This window comes from Schistocerca serialis, chromosome 2 (assembly GCF_023864345.2).
Source record: "Schistocerca serialis cubense isolate TAMUIC-IGC-003099 chromosome 2, iqSchSeri2.2, whole genome shotgun sequence".
NCBI classification, from domain to species: domain Eukaryota; kingdom Metazoa; phylum Arthropoda; class Insecta; order Orthoptera; family Acrididae; genus Schistocerca; species Schistocerca serialis.
The window spans coordinates 824,999,000-825,018,606 of NC_064639.1; positions in this window are offsets into that span (position 1 = coordinate 824,999,000).

Below are 19,607 nucleotides of genomic sequence, written 5' to 3' on the forward strand. Positions count from 1 at the left end.
CTCCCACAACACTGTTTATGTAAATGACTGTTCAAATAAAGTTATTTCTGCTTTAAACGTTCTGGTCTTTAGCAGTTCCTACGAAATATTACCCTTCACTTCACAAGACTCACGTTCCAGATTTATGATTAATTTTTAGCGTTTTCTATGGTAATTTTGCCCTCTTTCGTTTAATAAGTGACAGTTTCCTAAAACACAATTATTTTTATCACGACTTCACTGTCTTCACCAGTCTCCGTCAATTTTACACCGCGTTCCACACCAATAATTAACTCTTAGTGTAACTTTTTGTGGCTCTTGCGCATTGTACCACCAATCAATCCAACAAAACTTCATTACTCCTCTCTCGACTTCGCTGTCCATTCACGATCGCCAAATAGAACTGTACTTTTCTTTTTTACTACTGTACTTCCACTGTTAATCTTTAATTTTGCATAAAATTGAATCCCCAACACACAAGAATTCGTCCAAATATACAACTTCAACATATGTAAAATTTATTTACACAATACGAAACACTTTCTGCCAGTAAAATTGTAATATTATACGTTGTTAATGAATTTATTTCGGGTTACAAAAGGTTTATTATTAACTTTCAGGCAGCAATATACTCGTAAACGATGTATAGAATTATAATTTTACTAGCAGAAAGTGTTACTTGTTTTGTAAATTTTACATATGTCAGTGTCGTGTTTTTGGATGTGAACATACGCCAAAGTAAAAGTTATCAGCGGGAGGACAATGGTAAAGAGGAAAGCAACAGTTATAAATAGACCGAAAATTGGGAAAACCGTGGTTCATATTCCCATCCGGTCATCCACATTTTGGTTTTCCTTGGTTTGGCTGAACCGCCTAAGGCAAGTATTGGGATGGTTCCTTTCAAAATGACGAGGCCAATATCCTTCCCTTTCCTTCTTTGATCTTTCCCTGTGCTACGTGTCTAAAGGATTCGTTGTCAACGGTATGTTATACCTCTATCTTGCTTTGAAGAGGACACTACAAATTTCCTAATTTCTGTAATAACGTCCTCGTCGATGGGATGTTAAACTCAAATCATCTGTGTTCGTCCATTTTACGAAAAGTTTCAGGAATTACTTAAAAACTCATTGAAAATCAACGAGGTGCAATAAGAATAAATAGAAATCGCAGAACACCATTATAACGGCACTGAAAGAAAGCAAACATTAAATTTCATATATGTCTGCTGGATGGCATCACTCTGAAAGCAGCACGTGAAAAAGAGAAGCATTTGCTTAGTCATGCATATCGGTACACACATTCCAACGTTCATGCGCATACTTTTGACATCAAAGAAGTAGTAATAGACAGTGACAATAATTAGCTACGATTGCGCTGTGTGACTTCTCTGATCACAAAGAAAAAAGTTTATATCGCCTCCTGTGGCGGAATGCACGTCAGAATCAGTTGATAATTGTAATTATCGGCATATACGAACTATGTGAACGAGAAATAATTTGTATTGAAAGGAATTCACGCTACAGTGTATTTTACGTAGCTATTCGAAAATGTCTTCTAGAGGTTATGAGAACGTTCACTAACATTACCAACATTACAGAAAAAAAGTTGGATTTTATAATGCAGAGGAAAAATTAGTTTTAGTAGTGAATGTAGCACAATTCATTATTTTCATATAGTGAGGGAAATTACATTCATCCGTGGTACTTGAGACTTGAGAAACAATGCGTTTACCCAAACTACAACAGTAAGCTAAAGAATATGGGCCTTATAGCTACCTTTCCTGTTACGCTTCGTCGGTATACTATCTACATTCAGAAACGCATGAGAAGACAACTATGGGGATATTCTACAATCTATTCATAATAGTCTAATGCGAAGTTTTTGGATATCGGGGTCGGAATGTCCCGTATATCCTCCCTTCACTGCATTGGAAGTCGATATCACTTGGTATCTATTTTTTTTTTTTTTTTTTTTTTTTTTTTTTTTTTTTTTTTTTGTGATATGTTACATTACAGCATCACCGTTCTATTGCGGTCTAACTGTGTTGGTGAGGCAGTAAATTTCCACAGGGCAGTGACTGCATCACTGCAATTCACTTTGGAGGTGTGGCGGTGGGACTTGTAGTCCCGTACCACCCTCTGACGGTGACAGTACTACATGAGTCAGGCAGAAAAATTTAGCCTAACATGGGCAGGTACGATTGGAAAGTATTGGACGTAGAATGGGGGCTAGTCCCGCCAAAGGATGCGTCCGTGGTGGGCGTGCCAGACCTATCGTTAGCCATGGTCGGAATCCGTTTCCTCTAGGATGGTTAGTGGAACCGGATGTCGATGCCAGCGGCGTGGAAGTGTGGTCCCAACGTGGCGTAACCCATGGACAGTGTCCCGCAAGGCATCCACTTTCTCATAGAGCCGCCGCGCGTTGTTGCGTATGGTCGTCTTTAGGGGGACGATATCTGCTTCCTCGTGGAGAGTAACAATTCTCGTGAGTGGCGGGGCGTTCAGGCTCCACCTGAGCACCTTGTTCTGCAGGCGCTGCAATGTCCGCATCCTGGTGACACTAATCGTGGCCCATGCAGCAGATCCATACGTGAGGGCAGGCAGGATAACTGTTCGGTAAATGCGGAGCTTGGTATGCAGGTTAAGATCCCTACTGCGAAAGAGCGGGTACAAAGCCCTGGTTAGCTTTTGCCCCTTGGTGGTGACATACTCCGCATGACAGTGGAAGAGCAACTTGTGGTCCATCTGGACCCCGAGATAGGTGGTTGTCGGGGACCAGGGCACCTGCACACCTGCAATTGAGATATTGCGGCGGAGGACTGGGCGCCGTTTCGTGAAGTAAACTGCCGTAGTTTTGGCGGCATTGAGAGCTATTTTGTTTGTCCGGCACCAGGTGATAGTGGCGTCCACCTGTCGCTGGAGGCGGGCGACGACGGCGTCGGTAATGCGGCCAGTGGTGTATAGCGCTGTGTCGTCAGCGTATTGTGCAAGGTGGCACTCGGGGATGACCGGCATATCATTGACATAGATATTAAATAGGATGGGAGATAGCACCGATCCTTGCGGAGTGCCTGCCGACAACTGGCGAATGCCAGAACGCATTCCCCGTTGAGCCACTAGGAAAGTCCTACCACGGAGGAAGTCATCCACGATCTTGACATAAATATCCGGTATAGGGGTCTGAGTCAGCATCTTGTGTACGAGGTTGTCTTGCCAGATTTTATCGTAGGCGTTTTGCAAGTCCAAAAAAACGGCAGCTGTCGACTTGGCAGTGTTGAAGCCTTTGCTGATGTGTTCAGTGATCCGTAGGACCTGAAGTTCAGCCGAGAGGTGCGAAGTGAATCCAAACTGTTCAGGACGGATCGTCCCAGCTGCTGCAAGAGGTTGGGAAAGTCGGTGAAGGATCACAGATTCAAGGACCTTCGCCATAGTGTTTAGGAGGCTGATGGGCCTGTTGTTGGTGGGGACTGTAGGGTCTTTGAACCTCTTGGGGATCGCAATCAGCTTGGCTTGTTTCCACTGAGGGGGGAAAAGGCCAGATGTGAGACAACAGTTTAAAATCTTGGTGAACAAGATGAGTGGTGTGCGGGGAAGGTGGCAAAGATGTTCATTTAAAATTCCGTCCAATCCAGGGGCCGACCGGCCACGTTTCCGTCGAAGGATGCGCTGAATTTCTGCCATGGACGTAAGAAGGGGAGCAGACTGGGGTGGGCGGTTGCGGAATGCAGCAACAGCTGTCAGGACTTCATGTTCTTCCTGTAGTTCATTCGGAGAAAGGTCCTGGACCAGAGGGCAGTTTTGGGCCTCGAACGCATCTGCCAGCGTTTCGACAATTTGCAGGGTATCATATGACAAGCCCGCTGCTGTGCGAATAGGATGGGCAGTCGCTGGCTTAGAACGCCGCAGGGTGCGAATTACAGCCCAGTCAGATTTTTGGTGGAGTAGGAAAGTGGACATCCTGTCCTCCCACTGTTCAGACCTCCATTCGGCGAGCCGGTGGCTGAATTCGCGTTGGAGGCGTCTCATTTGGCGTTTGTCCTGGGGGTCACGAAACTGCTTCCACCTCCGGCGGTAGCGGTTCTTTTGCACCTTCAGCTCTCGTAACAGAGGGGGCAAGTCGTCCAGGGATGTTAAATTTCGAGGTGGAGTGGAGGTGGAGAGTTTCACTGCTTTCTGTATTTTGGTGGTAAGGTAATCCACAGCACGGACTATATTGGCCGGTGTTGTCAAATCGAGGTCGTGTCGAGTGGTGTTATTAAGAACCCTGGTAAACTTGTCCCAGTTGGTGAGGGTCGCAGTGGAACGAGCATCAAATGAAAGGGCAGCATTGGTGAGGTGCAATAGTACTGGCTCATGGTCAGAGGCCAGTTCGTGGATAACTTCCAGCGAAAACTGAGCATCGAGCATAAGCTATATATAACAAATATTCAAGATATTTCGCCTGCGAGTTTCTAACATTATTTGTTTCACGAAATACGAATTTGTGTAATGGTTCCAAATGTTCATACTTCTTGTTACATTCTGAATGTAACCAGTTTATTTTTCATTCTCTACTATTGTTTCTGTTTTCTGTGATCAAAGATATATGCAGGTAAGCTGCATTCATTCCGTGATGTACGAACATAGCGACTGATGCTGCAGTCTCTCGTTCTTTGTCTTTCCGTGGCCAATGTAGGTACTCCTGCTTCTCAAATATAACAAAATTTGTTGTTAATTTAATAGGTGACAGACAGATGTAAGATGATCCTTTTGCTTTGGAAATTTCTGAAAATAAAATCTGTGTAGCATAGTTTATATTGAATTGTACTGAACATTAAATTCATACAGACATCGGGTTCTATTGTATACAGGGTGTTACAAAAAGGTACGGCCAAACTTTCAGGAAACATTCCTCACACACAAAGAAAGAAAATATGTTATGTGAACATGTGTCCGGAAACGCTTACTTTCCATTTTAGAGCTCATTTTATTACTTCTCTTCAAATCACATTAATCATGGAATGGAAACACACAGCAACAGAACGTACCAGCGTGACTTGAAACACTTTTTTACAGGAAATGTTCAAAATGTCCTCCGTTAGCGAGGATACATGCATCCACCCTCCGTCGCATGGAATTCCTGGTGCGCTGATGCAGCCCTGGAGAATGGCGTATTGCATCACAGGCGTCCACAATACCAGCATGAAGGGTCTCTACATTTGGTACCGGGGTTGCGTAGACAAGAGCTTTCAAATGCTCCCATAAATGAAAGTCAAGAGGGTTGAGGTCAGGAGAGCGTGGAGGCCATGGAATTGGTCCGCCTCTACCAATCCATCGGTCACCGAATCTGTTGTTGAAAAGCGTACGAACACTTGGACTGAAATGTGCAGGAGCTCCATCGTGCATGAACCACATGTTGTGTCGTACTTGTAAAGGCACATGTTCTAGCAGCACAGGAAGAGTATCCCGTATGAAATCATGGCGGTGAATCGAGGAAGTACAGTACATACTGACGAAACTAAAATGAGCTCTAACATGGAAATTAAGCGTTTCCGGACACATGTCCACATAACATCTTTTCTTTATTTGTGTATGAGGAATGTTTTCTGAAAGTTTGGTCGTACCTTTTTGTAACACCCTGTAGAAGCTGACTCAGCTTGTATTTGAAGAAATGAAAGATTAAAGGTTTCCAGAAATAACTGCATCAGTCACCTTTGTGATGCTACAATTTTTTGTACCGTGAAAGGTTTAGAATCGACTAGCGACGCATCAGAAGGCGCACATCTTTAATGAATGTTAGGAAGTGTGTAACCAGGGAAACAGAGAAAGACTGAACAATAAGCCATGAATGCGGCGAGAATTTTTTACAACATAAGATAGATTTAAAGACACTATTTTTAATTAGTAGCATGCGTGGGTTTATTCCTGGTTCACAGATTATGTTTTCCAGCGTAATGCGGTCATATGCAAGTAACTCATGGATGAAAATGACTGAAAATATTGCTTTTAAATAGATCTTACAAAGTAAATAATTCTGAGCACATTCAGTGATGTGCCTTACATTCTAACACAGCTGCATTATCCCCACAATGCACCAAACAGTCATTAAAAATTTGAACCCTCGGATGATGAATAACAAGGTGGTTCGAGACCGGTCATGACAAATAAAAATTAATGCATCACAAAAGGCGACTGGTTGAAGTTATTTCTGGAAACATCTATCAAAGTCACAGTGTTCTACATCCGTAATCGATAAAGTTTTAAATGGAGGATTGTTTAATGTTTACGAGTCACGCTAAATTCACTGACTAAATTTGGAGCTCATCCGAAGATAATAACTGCTCACTTTATAACACTCACCATCAGTTTTGGATGCAGGATTGGAGGGATTATAGGAGGCGAAGCTCTAATCGCAATAAACAGCGTTTCACTGACTAGGATAACTGCATCGAAGCAACGACTTAAAGAAATAGATAAGCCTCTGATGTCACGTAGCTTAATGTTAGACTTCACATGAGACGTAGAGACGGAAGCGTTTTAACCTCACTGTCGGCTGATTCTTTTCAGCCGTAGCATCAGAGGAACATATGAAGTCATCTGGCCAATACTCGATTATGGTAGATTGTGCGTGGCGAAGCTTACGATAGGGATGGTAGAGGTTTCCAGAATGTGGATGAACAAAAAAATGGATTGCCTGAGTTTCATTTTTAGTATTCAAAGATTTCCATCTCTCAAAATAATACCTTTTGTTCCTACAATAAGAAGTTGTGGGACGACGAAGGTACAATGTAATGCTGAAATGAAATACGTGCTTCGGAAAAAGACCGCAGACATAAACGTATATTCTGAAACTTCCTGACATTTTAAAACTACACTGTTTCATAAGAAAATGTGATGGACCGTCGGCAGGTATATGAATGGTTTGAGTTGCAATTCTCCGAGGCAGATAGAAAGGCCACCAGAGTGCATTGGTGTTGTTCATATTTTGTGTTGTTAACAGGCATTCTGGAGTATATAAGGGGAGTGAACAGCGTCAGGTGTTGAGTGATCACTGTGGATGAGACAGAGATGCTCTGTACTCGTGTGAGATAGCGTTGTCAGCGCCTGGGAGTGTCTGAAAAGGGCCTTACTGTGGGTCTCCGTTTGGTCGGCTTGTCATGTCGTGCAATAAGCAGATTTTTGAGCCATTCAGATGTGACAGTAGCTCGATGTTGAATTGCACGGGAAAATGAGGGCAGGCAAGTTGCAGGTTCCTGTCGACAACGTTAGATTACCACACTGGAGGATCCTCATATTGTGCAACAAGTACATCATAACCAGTTCCCAAACCTGCCTACCATCTGAGAACAAGTGCAGGACTCTGCAGCATTCCGTGTCTGCCCACACCATTCGTCGGAGACAGGCAGTAGCCGGATTAGGTATTATCATCCCATACATAGGCTGCCGTTAACACAAGACAAACTGCTGCATCTGAAATGATGCAGTGTGCTCAGCGATGAATAGAGGTTCTGCAGTATCTCAGATGACCGTCTGCAGCGAGTCTGGTGGCGAACTGGCGAGAGGTCACAGGCTTTAAATGTTTTGAAGAGGCACGGTGTTGCTCCTGGCATGATGGTATTGGCGACCATCGGGTATGACTTCAGGTAATGGCTGGCAGCGATTCAGGAAACTCTGACGGTATGTCACGGACATATTGCGTCCTCATGCGTTTCCTGTCGTCCAACAGTATGTGGTGCTATTTTTCAACAGGACAGTGCTCGTTCGCATATGGCACTTGTCACTATGTAGTATCTGCGTGATGATGAGGTACTCCGTAGGCCAGCAAGATTCCATAATCTGTCCCCAATTTGTGCGACCAGCTAGGACACGACCTCTACCCCAGTGTCAGTATCCCGGATATCAAGAACCAGTTAAAACAGTTCTGGGTCAGCTTGCCTCAGCAGAGGAGATTGGTCCCAAACGAATCAGTACATGCATCCAGGTGAGACATTTATAAAAGACATCATATTTACGCCAGTGACTGTAACACTTTCTTTATTTCACGATTGCAATTTCGGCCTTAGACCATTATCAAGTGAAGATCTTATGGTTATCGGGCTATGTCAACTTAAAATAATCTGACACATTTATATGTCGTTGTCATTACTATTAAATACATTGGTGACGCTGTATCTAATAGCAATGACAACGACATATAAATGTGTCAGCTTATTTTAGGTTGACTGAGTCCAATAGCCATAATATCTTCACTTGATAATGGCCCAAGGCCGAAACTGCAATAGTGAAATAAAGAAAGTGTTACAGTCACTGGCGTAAATATGATATCTTTTATAAAGTTCAACGTGACTGTGAATCCCAGGTATAAAAAGTCAGGTGAGACATGATGCAACGTCATACCGGCAAGTGGGGTCATGCTGACTGTTTTCCATAAATTTCACTCGATTTTGTAACCAGTGAAACAATATCACGCATGCTCTCAACCTGTGTTCAATTTGTTTCCTTCTCTAGCTCTGGATCCTTCACTCTTTTTATCAGGCAGTGTATACACCAGACAGGGACTCAGACATGATCAAATGTCTTTATACTCAATACCGAGCTATCCAGGCAAGACTTGCAACACATCTTCATAGTTTCAGTTCTGTCAATATGGAGTTTGGGTGATATGTATTAGCCCACGAGAAGCAGTCTCCTTGATTAGAGTCCTAGTTTGGCACACAGCTTTACTGTCTCTACTTTTCGCGGTAGCACGTACTCAGGTATAGGGGGAAGTTCCAAATGCAAAGATACCATTCATAAATAAAAAGAAATGGTCAGGGATAAACTTCCGCAACAACTTGAACCAAGTACGACTTTTCTTCATTACCTGGCGAAAGATGGAGTAAATATGTAAAGTCTAGAATTCTGGCAGCACAACAGCGCTTACAAAAAACGTATTGGATGACTGTCGGAAATGTTTTATTCAAGAATCAGTTGATACGTTTACTGACGATTCATTCGAAGAAACAATCATTTCCCTGACGATTGCTTTACTGTTGAATTTGAATGTATTATTGCTCCAGAGACGCAGTGGTTCATGAACTGAAAATACACATTACTGCTTGCTATCCGGAAGCAAAACATTATCAACAGCTTCGTGAGAAAATGGATTCACTCACTTTCTCATATATATCTCGTAGTAAATAGCAGAATTTATTTTTCAGGAGCACAGGAAAAAAGGAATAGACTATTCCAAGGATAAGTCATATCTCCTATGCCAATGAACATAAATGCATCATCCCCTCCCAGCAGACATCACACCAGTGCCGTGTAACATCACCTCTAGTCTTGCTAACGGCCTCAATTCAGCGAAGAAGAGAATCCACAAATTTATTCAGGTATGCCATACGTAGCTGAAGTCACTCGTTGATGATCAGACCCGTACTGCTCCCAAACGGCGGGGATGTTGACTGACATGTTTCATTCATTTTTTCAAATAGTGCGGCATCGCATCCGGTTTAAGATCGGGTGATGTTTCAGGCCAGTTGAGGTGCGATAAGAAGCCTGAGCGTTCGTCAAACCAGGTAAGTATACACAGAAACGAATGAACAGTACTGTAGTAATCTTGGAAGCTGGAGTCCCAACGGCGTCCTCACGAACATGTAGAAGAATGAGCACACCGATGTTGTTGAAATAAACGTCCTGGTTCATACTCACGGTAACCTGAATAACTATGCTCATGTCATGGTACAGAAAACAACCCAAAAATATTATAGAACTAGCTCCAGATTGAGTTACTCCCTCTACACACGTCGGGTTAAACGCCTTAATGGTTTTACGCCCGGGGATAGTATCCCTAGCGGACACTAAAAATTCGTCCAAGTTCAACCTTGGCAGCTACCTGAAGCGAAACTGCTTATCAATGATAAAGTGGACTAGGGGGAAATGCTGTGAGAGTAGTGGTAAACTAGAAAGCTATCGCAGCACAGGGACCGACCAGGCACAAAAGTCTGTAAGCGAAGCATAATGACGTCAGGGTAGCCGAGGTACACCATCGTATTACTGATAAAGCAGAATGTCACAAGGAAAGCTAGATACAACACAACAGTAAGTATTTAGGTGCAGAAAAGAGCCTCTGAAGGGTGAAGTTGCGAAAGTCTGAAGTCACTAGGAGAGTTGACAGCGAGGAAAAACCAGCACACATGATGTCATAGCCAACCCCACCGCCACAGAGCACACGGTAAGTGCCAACATTAATACCTGCCCTCCTTAACAAATGTCTGATTGGACAGTGCTGACTACTGACTGCTCAGTGCGTAGCTCTTGTTTCAGTTGCAGCTCTCCAGTGTGAGGGAAGGCTATGGAGTTCGACACTCGGCACTCCTAGCTCTCTTCGATCGTCCGCCTGGAAGGGCGCTATGGGGCACGGGGACCACCAGCACGGTGCAGGTTTTCTGGGGTCTAACCTGCGTGACCGGGACGATATCCGTCACCCTTCGAGAGGGTGGACAACTGCTGCGGCTTATCCCGCCCCTGTGACACCCACTGGTGCTGCCGGCGCCTGTCTTCTAAATGGGGGCTGAGAGCCGACCCCTGCGAGACAGCGACTACTTCACGTAGTCCTGGGCCCTGACTTCTGAGTGCAATTCTTCGACATTAGCGTGTGCACTTTGGAAGTCGATACGTAGAGCTGGAGGCCTCCTGAGTCCATGGATCGACACCAGCCCTGTGACGTAACAGCCGCCGTCCTACGATGCTGTGCTGACAGTACTGTCAGTCGAACACACCCTGGCCGATGAGGCACTGCTCCTTAGGCCTGGTCGAGATGCGGCTCTCTGGAAGACACTCCTGTGTTACTTTCTAATAAATGTGTTATTCTTGTGGTGTCACCGCCAGACATCACACTTGCTAGGTGGTAGCCTTTAAATCGGCCGCGGTCCGCTAGTATACGTCGGACCCGCGTGTCGCCACTGTCAGTGATAGCAGACCGAGCGCCACCACACGGCAGGTCTAGAGAGACGTATTAGCACTCGCCCCAGTTGTACAGCCGACGTTGATAGCCACGGTTCACTGACCAATACGCTCTCATTTGCCGAGACGATAGTTAGCATAGCCTTCAGCTGAGTCATTGGCTACGACCTAGCAAGCCGCCATAGCTTTGATAATTAATATTGTGAAGCATGTATCATCAAGAGCGATGTTCTACAAATGTGGATTAAAGTTAAGTATTACAGCAACTGCGTCCATTTTCTAAGTTCTCATTTCCTTTTAACTGTTCCAGACCTCACGCCAATCTGCGTGAGCTTAACGCGTGCCTTTCGGCTTCCTCTCGTTGTGACTTGGCTGTCTTGCTAAGTCACAACAATTCTCAACGATGTTTTCTAGGAGCTCTCGAGAGTAACTAGGTCCTCACCACCCGTCTCTCTCCTGACGACCGCAGGAGTCTGGAATGAGACTCCTATAATGGGTTGGTGCACTCGACGTACGATTGGGACCACACTGCATGACTCTAGTCAGCAACTATCCAGTTACTGTGTTGTCTGATCCACTGCTGATGTGCAGGCCTTATGTGCTGCATTTAATAATGGCCTTTGTTTTTAATAAACACGAAAGTAAAATTCAACTAACGTGACCGAAAATCCGATGAAGTTCTAGTCTTACTTTATATCAGTAAAAGGAAGTCACCTGTCGAGACACTCTGTGAGCATAATTGTACTGAAACGAGAATGACACAGAAGTAGCCGAACTATTAAACGCCTTTTCCGAAAAGTGTTTGTCAGAGGAAGATTGCACTGTAGTTAGTACTTCAAATCGCCACACGAATGACAAAATGATGTTGTCGAAATAAGTGACCCAGGGACAGAAAAGCCACTGAAATCGCTCAACAGCATATGTGAAAGAACTTGCCCCTTATCTAGTAGAAGTGTACTGTAGGTCTCTAGAGGAGCGTAGTGTTCCTAATGACTGGAAAAAAAGGCACATGTCATTCCCGTTTTACACTGGACTCGCATTCGGGAGGACGACGGTACAATCCCGAGTCCGGCCATCCTGATTTAGGATTTCCGTGATTTCCCTAAATCGCTCCAGGCAAATTTCGGGATGGTTCCTATGAAAGGGCACGGCTGACTTCCTTCCCCATCCTTCCCTAATCCGATGAGACCGATGACCTCGCTGTTTGGTCTCTTCCCCCAAAACAACCCAACCATCATTCCCATTTTTAAAAAAGGGTCGTCCAACAGACGCACAATCCTCTAGGTCTATATCTCTGACGTCGGTCTGTTGGAGAATTTCGGAACATTTTTTACGCTCGCATATTACGATACTTCTGGAGACCGAAAACATGCTCTGTAGCAAGCAATGTGGGTCCCGAAAACAACGATCATGTGAAACCCAGCTCGCTCGTTCGTCCACGCGACCTAGAAAATAGTATATAGAGACGTACAGGTACACCCGGTGTTCCTTGACTTCCGGAAGGCATTCGATACACTTAACTACCGCCCAATGAACAAAGTATGAGAATACGGAATAACAGAGCGACCGTGTGAATGGACTGAAGAATTTCTAGCAAACAGAACACAGTATGTCATTCTTGAGACGTGAAAAAAACTTCGGCTCTGTCTCACTGGAGCGTTATAGGACCATTACTTTTCACAATCAAAAAGTTTCCCTTAGAAGGCCTTGCAGTTTTATAGACACAAAACAAATAGAGCCCGCCTCCACGTGGCGTAACACGGGCAACGGTGTGAGTGGGGTCGGGAGTCAGGATGATGTATCACTAGCCGCTCTGATCTCCCAATCCAGTCACAGAGGCCAAGTGGTTTTCAACGACCCACCATAAGAGCATCAAGTGAAAAAAATGTCCAGGATCGGTGCGCCAATCATGTAAAATCACCGTGAGCATTGAAGCAATCATCCCACCGACGCATTAGGTTGATGAAACACCGTATCCTAATGCATGAAGTCCATAACTGTCTGCTGCACATTCTCGTCCGAAAGAAATCGTTGACCCTCCAGGGAGATTTTTAAAGGACTGAAGGCGTGATAATCGCATGGGTAGAGATCAGGACTATAGGGCGGGTGCTAGGGGATCTCCCACCTGAGTTGGTGTTACGACACTTGCCATGTGGGGACAAGCGTGAGCATTAAACAGCAGAATCCCTTGGTGCACCATTCCGGAATAGCGTTTTCGACAGACATACTGCCCCACACACATTCTTCATTCTCCGATGATTATCTACTGGCGGTTGTCCTACAACAATCAAGAAAAGAGCACATTGGTCCTGTTTTGACGCATTTGGTAATAACATCGCCGTAGTTCACGTTTCTGAATTTACCCTCAACATAAACAAATATTACTATTACGATTATATAGATATGAACATCCTTTTTGTATGGCTACACACTTACAGAACAATCACTGAAAGTCGTTATTTCCATAAATATGTATGAGCATGCATACAGAGCGATTTGAAGTGAAACGATTTAAAGTAGAACGGTCACATAAAATTAACCGTGAGCAAAGCAGATGCCAGACAGATTCATTGGAAGAAGCCGCAGGGGATGCAATCCATCAAAAAAAGGAAATGGCTTACAAAACCTACGTTCGACTAATACTTGGCTATTGCTCGTCAATATGGGATCTCTACCACACAGGACTGATAGAGGAAATATAGAAGATCAGCAGAACAGCAGCACATTTCGCTAGATGTTCATTTAGCAAGCGCGAAAGCGTCACGAAGACATTCAGACAACTCCAGTGGCAGACGTTGCACGAGAGGCATTTCGCATCACGACGTGGTTTATTGTTAAAATTCCGAAAGCATCCGTTCTTAGGAGAGTCAACCAATTTATTGCTTCCTCCCACGCACATCTCGCGAAAATAGCATGAAGATAAAATTAGACGCTTACCGATAACCGGTCTTCCTGTGAACCACACCGATTGGAATGGGAAAGATGGGAAGTGACACTCATACACAAAGTATCCTTCACTACCGACTGTAACGTGACTTGCAGAGTATAGATTTAGATGTAGAGGTACCTGACTTCATGGAGTCGCACGGAGTCCCCTTCACAGTCTTCTCTGGGAAACGTGTTCTGAGGAACGTGCATTTATTGACAGCAGCAATTCCTGATGTATTTGACAAAAATTTTAATTGATACAGCATGACACACGTCCTCGGCCTCTGCCAGTTAGGATCTTTTTTATGACTACTGTTGCTGCTGTTACGTGGGTGCAACTGATACGCGAATCCTCGCAGACACGTTTGATAGACCGTGCTGATACTCCAACAAACTGAGGAACCTCATCCACTGTGCGACCATGGGCGCGTCCAGAGAAATTATCAGTGAAGAAGCTATTGTTAGATTCGAGAACCTCTTTAATCCTCGTATCAATCCTGGTGACGCAGCACGGAGTTCCAGCTGGAGGCAAAGCATTAGTGTACTGTAAGCCATACACGGTACCTCACTTGCAACCCATTGTGGAAGAATTCATTAACCAACAATTGAATGACGACAACATTGAGGGAAGTACGAGTTCATGGTGTGTATTGTTGCCTTTCTGTCAAAAAGGTTTTTGGACAGGACAAAGAAACAGAGATTCTGTTGTACTATCGATACGTGAGCAGCAGTATGATTACTGATGCTTCTCCAAATCCGAATGTCACAGAAAGCCTGGCTAACTCAGGACAGTGTAGACAGTTTTCCACAACACACCTAAAAAGTGGTATATCCATTACACACTATGTGTCATCAATTACCTGTTACCCATTCACCGTTTGTCATTTAATATTAGCTGTTATCCATTACCCATTACCTAAAAAACTGTAACAACTGTAATTGTAACAACTAAAACCTTTTACTCATTTTCCAGCAAACTGTAACAGCTGCATCTTTAACAACTGTAACTAAATGGTAAACAGCGAATGGTAAGAGGTAAATGATACTGTGCACCCGTTACCCACATCCGTTACCTAGCAGTTACTCAAAATAAATTGTAATAACTGAAACTGTAACACTTATAAGAACTGTAACAAAAACAATTAGAACAAAACAGTAAATGATATATAGCAGACAGTAAATGGGAAACAGTAAACGGTAAAAAGTAAATGGTAATGTATATTCATTACTCACTATCGATTAACTGTTACTCATTATTTGTTACCCATTACCCAAGAAATAATTGCAGCAATTGTAACCATAACAGGTGTAACAAATTGCCCCAAAACTGTAACAACTGTCACTGTTACACCTGTAGGAAAGTGATAAACAGTAAATGGTAAATTGTAAGTGGAAAAAAACTGTAACAGTTTGCCCCAAAACTGTAACAACTGTCACTGTTACACCTGTAGGAAAGTGATAAACAGTAAACAGTAAATAGTAAATTGTAAGTGGTAAGTGGTAAGTGGGAAGTGGTAAACAGTAAGCAGTACTGTGCCCATTATCCATTACCTCTCATCCATTACTCATTACCATTTATCTGTCATCCAATACCTGTTGCCAAAAAAAAAAAAAAAACTGTATCAGGTTGCCCTAAACTATAACAAAGAACTGTAACAATTAACCAATGTTACAGCAAAACTGCAATAACTATAACAGAACAGTAAACAATAACCAGTGACTGGTAAATGGCAAACAGTGAGTGATAAATAGTGTATGGTAAATGGTAAATAACAAACTGCATGGTATACTCATTACCCATTAGGAGTTTAACCATGTACAATTCCCCATTTACCATTCACCATTAGCTGTTCACCATTTACCATTCACTATTAACCCATTTGTTGTGTGCTATATGCCATTTACCAACCAGTGTTAACAATTCACATCCATTCTCTACTGTCCATCATTCTCTTTACAGACCATAATTCTCTCTGTAGATCATCATTGTCTCCAGTATTAGTATGCAGGTAGTCAGATGTTTCCACATCTGATGCAACTACTCTACTGTCTCACCACTGAATTTCATTACACATGCATATGCACAAGATCAAAAAAATTACGTAGAATATTTCCAAATCTGACTCATCACTATCATCATCATCATCATCATTATCATCATCATCTCTTTGGTTTATATGCCACAGTAAATTTCCTCTCTCTGTAATGCCTACTCCAATGAGGCAACAACATTATAACACATATTAGAGAGTGAATGAAGGGCTACAAAGCTTACTTTAATGAGGAAATAACATTACAGTCTATTACACAGGCAATACAGTTCTCCACTGCGTTACAGCAAAACGTTAGGTACTGTCCTGATAATAGGCATTCTGATCATGTTGCTATGCATTCTAACATTAACTGCTTATGCTGATAATTACAGACGATCTAAATGTGGAAATATTTAATTTGACAGTGCATTGTGCTTGCAAAGTAAACAAAATCTTATATATTTCTAGAAGCAAAACAATTTTATTTTCCTCGAACTTTCGTAGAAGTCTGTAATTACACCATCTTATTACGATAAGCAGCTGTGTATGTGTATGTGTGTGTGTGTGTGTGTCTGTGTGTAACGGTAAATAATGTGATGAAAGAATATACTTTTGAAATATAGACTCTGTCATCGTCTTTGGAAATGTGTAGAGTCAGTCACCATCTTTGGTCTTGTTGTGTGTGAGTTTATAACGAAGCAATCGTTCTTCAATTTAATATATTGTAATAAAACATCTCCTTCATTCCATCCTAAAAAAACTCGTGTTGCAGTTTAAGTGACAGAAACATCTTCTTTTCCTCCTAAAATCGTGTTTAGTTATTTTGTGTTGGTCTTGGGATATTTTTATTACATTTTGGCGTTACTTAAAGGAAAAACAATCTGTAAACGTTTCAGAGAGTCTTAGTCCTGATTGGTAAAAGTTTTAGTGAGCCATTATTTGGTTGCAGCAATTTGTTTCATACTGAACTCGACTGGGTCTATTCATTTGTAATAACTGCCATCTCTTATATTTTTTGGTGCCATCAAAAGTGCTGGCGAGAATAATTGCTTTCAGAATGCCTGCTTGTTTGTGTGTTTGGCTAGTATTTTATTGTGTTCAAGTTAGTTTGGATCTTGTATGCCTATCTTTAAATAGCAATTTTCTGTTTTTTTCAAAAACTGTAATTTAAACCAATAAAATAGCATTGAGACACTTACTTTCTCATCTACAGCGATATTTTTGTGTGCTTCTCTAGTATTTTAGCTGACATCTATTTTCTGCAGTTAAAAGTCTGCTCACGTCAGTTTCGATCTTTTCGGCCTAACTTGGAACATCAACTGTGTGTTACTTGCTTTTGGCATGAAAATAGCTTTGGCTCACTTAATCTGAAAGCCCACAGCGATGTTTTAGGAACTAGTTTGACAAATATGTCTAGGAACTAACATTGTGATACTTGACATAAACAATGTGATACTTGACATAAACATTGCACATTAATGCGTTGCTGATGCACTTTTGCACACATTTTAGAACATTGTGACGTCTGGCAAGCATCACAGATTTCGTAAATAATTAACCTGAGTCTCTGTTGTGTCTGACACTACAGTACAGATATTGGACTTCGAACTTCTTACCAATGTACTGTTCTTACGGTGGAAACAGGCAACAGGGGGCGTAAATCAGAAGTTGATTTTATTTTGCGCTTCTGAAATTTTTAATACAGCAGTGCGTGTAACAGCGCACATTCAACAAACGATATCTACCTGTGGTTTATTTCAGATGACATTACTGCTATTCCCCCACTTATAATGTAGAATCCCAAATCAACAATTCCCGTGGATATGCAGGGCTTGGACAAAGAAACACCACGAGAACAGCATTCTTGAAGCCTTAGGTTGCGATTTGTATTTGCCCACGAGCGGCAACTCTCCATCGTGGTCAGAGTAGTACTGTGCAGTTGTAACTAAATTATGTCACAGCTAAGTGATTTCGAAAGTGGATAAATTCTTGGTGCTCATTGACGGGTGCGTCCGTAACCAAGGTAACCGACGTGTTTGCTATTTCATAGGCACCGTATCGAAGATCGATGCAGCATACAGGAAAGCGGAAAAACATCAATCGCTAAGTCACAAAGCTGGCGAAAGTGTCTGCTGAGTGATCGTGACGGGCGGGCCTTGAAGAAGGTTGTGACAAAAAAAAAAAAAAAGAGAACAGCAGCTCTAAAAGTCTCTGCAGTACTGAATGTCGCACTTGCGAACCGCGTCAGCACCAAAGTAACACGAAAGAAGCTCCATAAGCAGGGTATTGTACAGCGAGCTGGGATTCCAAAACCGCTCATCAGCGATGCAAACGCTCGTAATTGGGAAAAATGCTGCCGAGGCCACTAAACCTGGACTATTGAGCAATGGGAGCAGTCTTTTTGTCGGATGAGCCTTTTTCTACATTGTTGCCAACTTCTAGCCGAATTTACGTCCCAAGAGTGGAACATGGCGGGTTTGGTGATGATTTGGCCAGCCATATTGAGGAATCCCATACGTTGGACAGAAGGGTGCGTGATTGCTATTCATCTCCATCGTAGTTACCTGAATTTACTACTCTTTTGCAGGAAGAATGGTATTACATTCCTAACCATACAGAACTCGTATTTCTCTATCTTGAGACTACTAGAAGCTGATTTGAATGACAACAGTTTTTTTTACAACGTATTAGGATGTTAATGTATGGTCTCTCCAATTTTTTGTCCAATCCCTGTACTTATTTTATGACCTCATACATTGATTGAGGTCTCTTTAATTTCGTAAATAACGCTCAAAAGCTTATCAGTTCAGAAATTTTTGTTTATATGGCTCCCAAAATGAAAATAGTGATACTAGTGAGATGCACTCAACTATCTCGTCGCTTCAGTTTTGCGACCCTCTCGACCGGTGTGGCCGAGCGGTTCTAGGCGCTTCAGTCTAAGACCACGCGACCGCTGCGGTCGCAGGTTCGAATCCTGCCTCGGGCACGGATGTGTGTGATGTCCTCAGGTTAGTTAGGTTTAAGTAGTTCTAAGTTCTAGGCGACTGATGACCTCAGAAGTTAAGTCCCATAGTTCTCAGAGCCATTTTTTGTTGCCACCCTCACCCTAGGCAAAAACAATACAGAACCATCGTGAAACATCCGCTCATCTGTAACTGTTAAAACGTCTCTTTGGTACACCCAATGGTAACTTGCCAAGACTGCTACTACTGATAGTAGTCTGTTCGCATGAAAATCATTTTATAAAACACTGTCCAAACCGTGCTGAAATGGAATGGAAGGTCTAAAAGCGCACAAAAAAAATCACAAGAAAAATTATTAAATAAAAATCAGTGCGTCATCACGAGTTCAGAGTACTTATCCGTTTTTATGATTTATAAATCTTTTTCTTATTAGTACTCCGAATCCTACCACCTTTCTCCGGTACCCAAGCAAATTAGCGGCCACCTGCAAGTATGCACGTACCCTGTGCCCTCGGCCGTCTGATACTGGATCGGAAATAAACCAGAAATCGCTGCGGCCTGTTAATATTTACATCGCCCTCAAGCTGGAGCGAGTTCTTTTCATAACGTAGCCTCGAATTACAAGGGTTGTGCCAGACAGTTTTGGCGTAACAGCGCCAGAACCGATGGGTTTTTGCCTCGGGCTTGGATTGAAATACGTCAGTTGCTTCAAAAGGCATTTGTAAATATAAAGTGTCAAAATCAATATGAGCAGTGCTTCTGCGGTATTTAGTGACGGA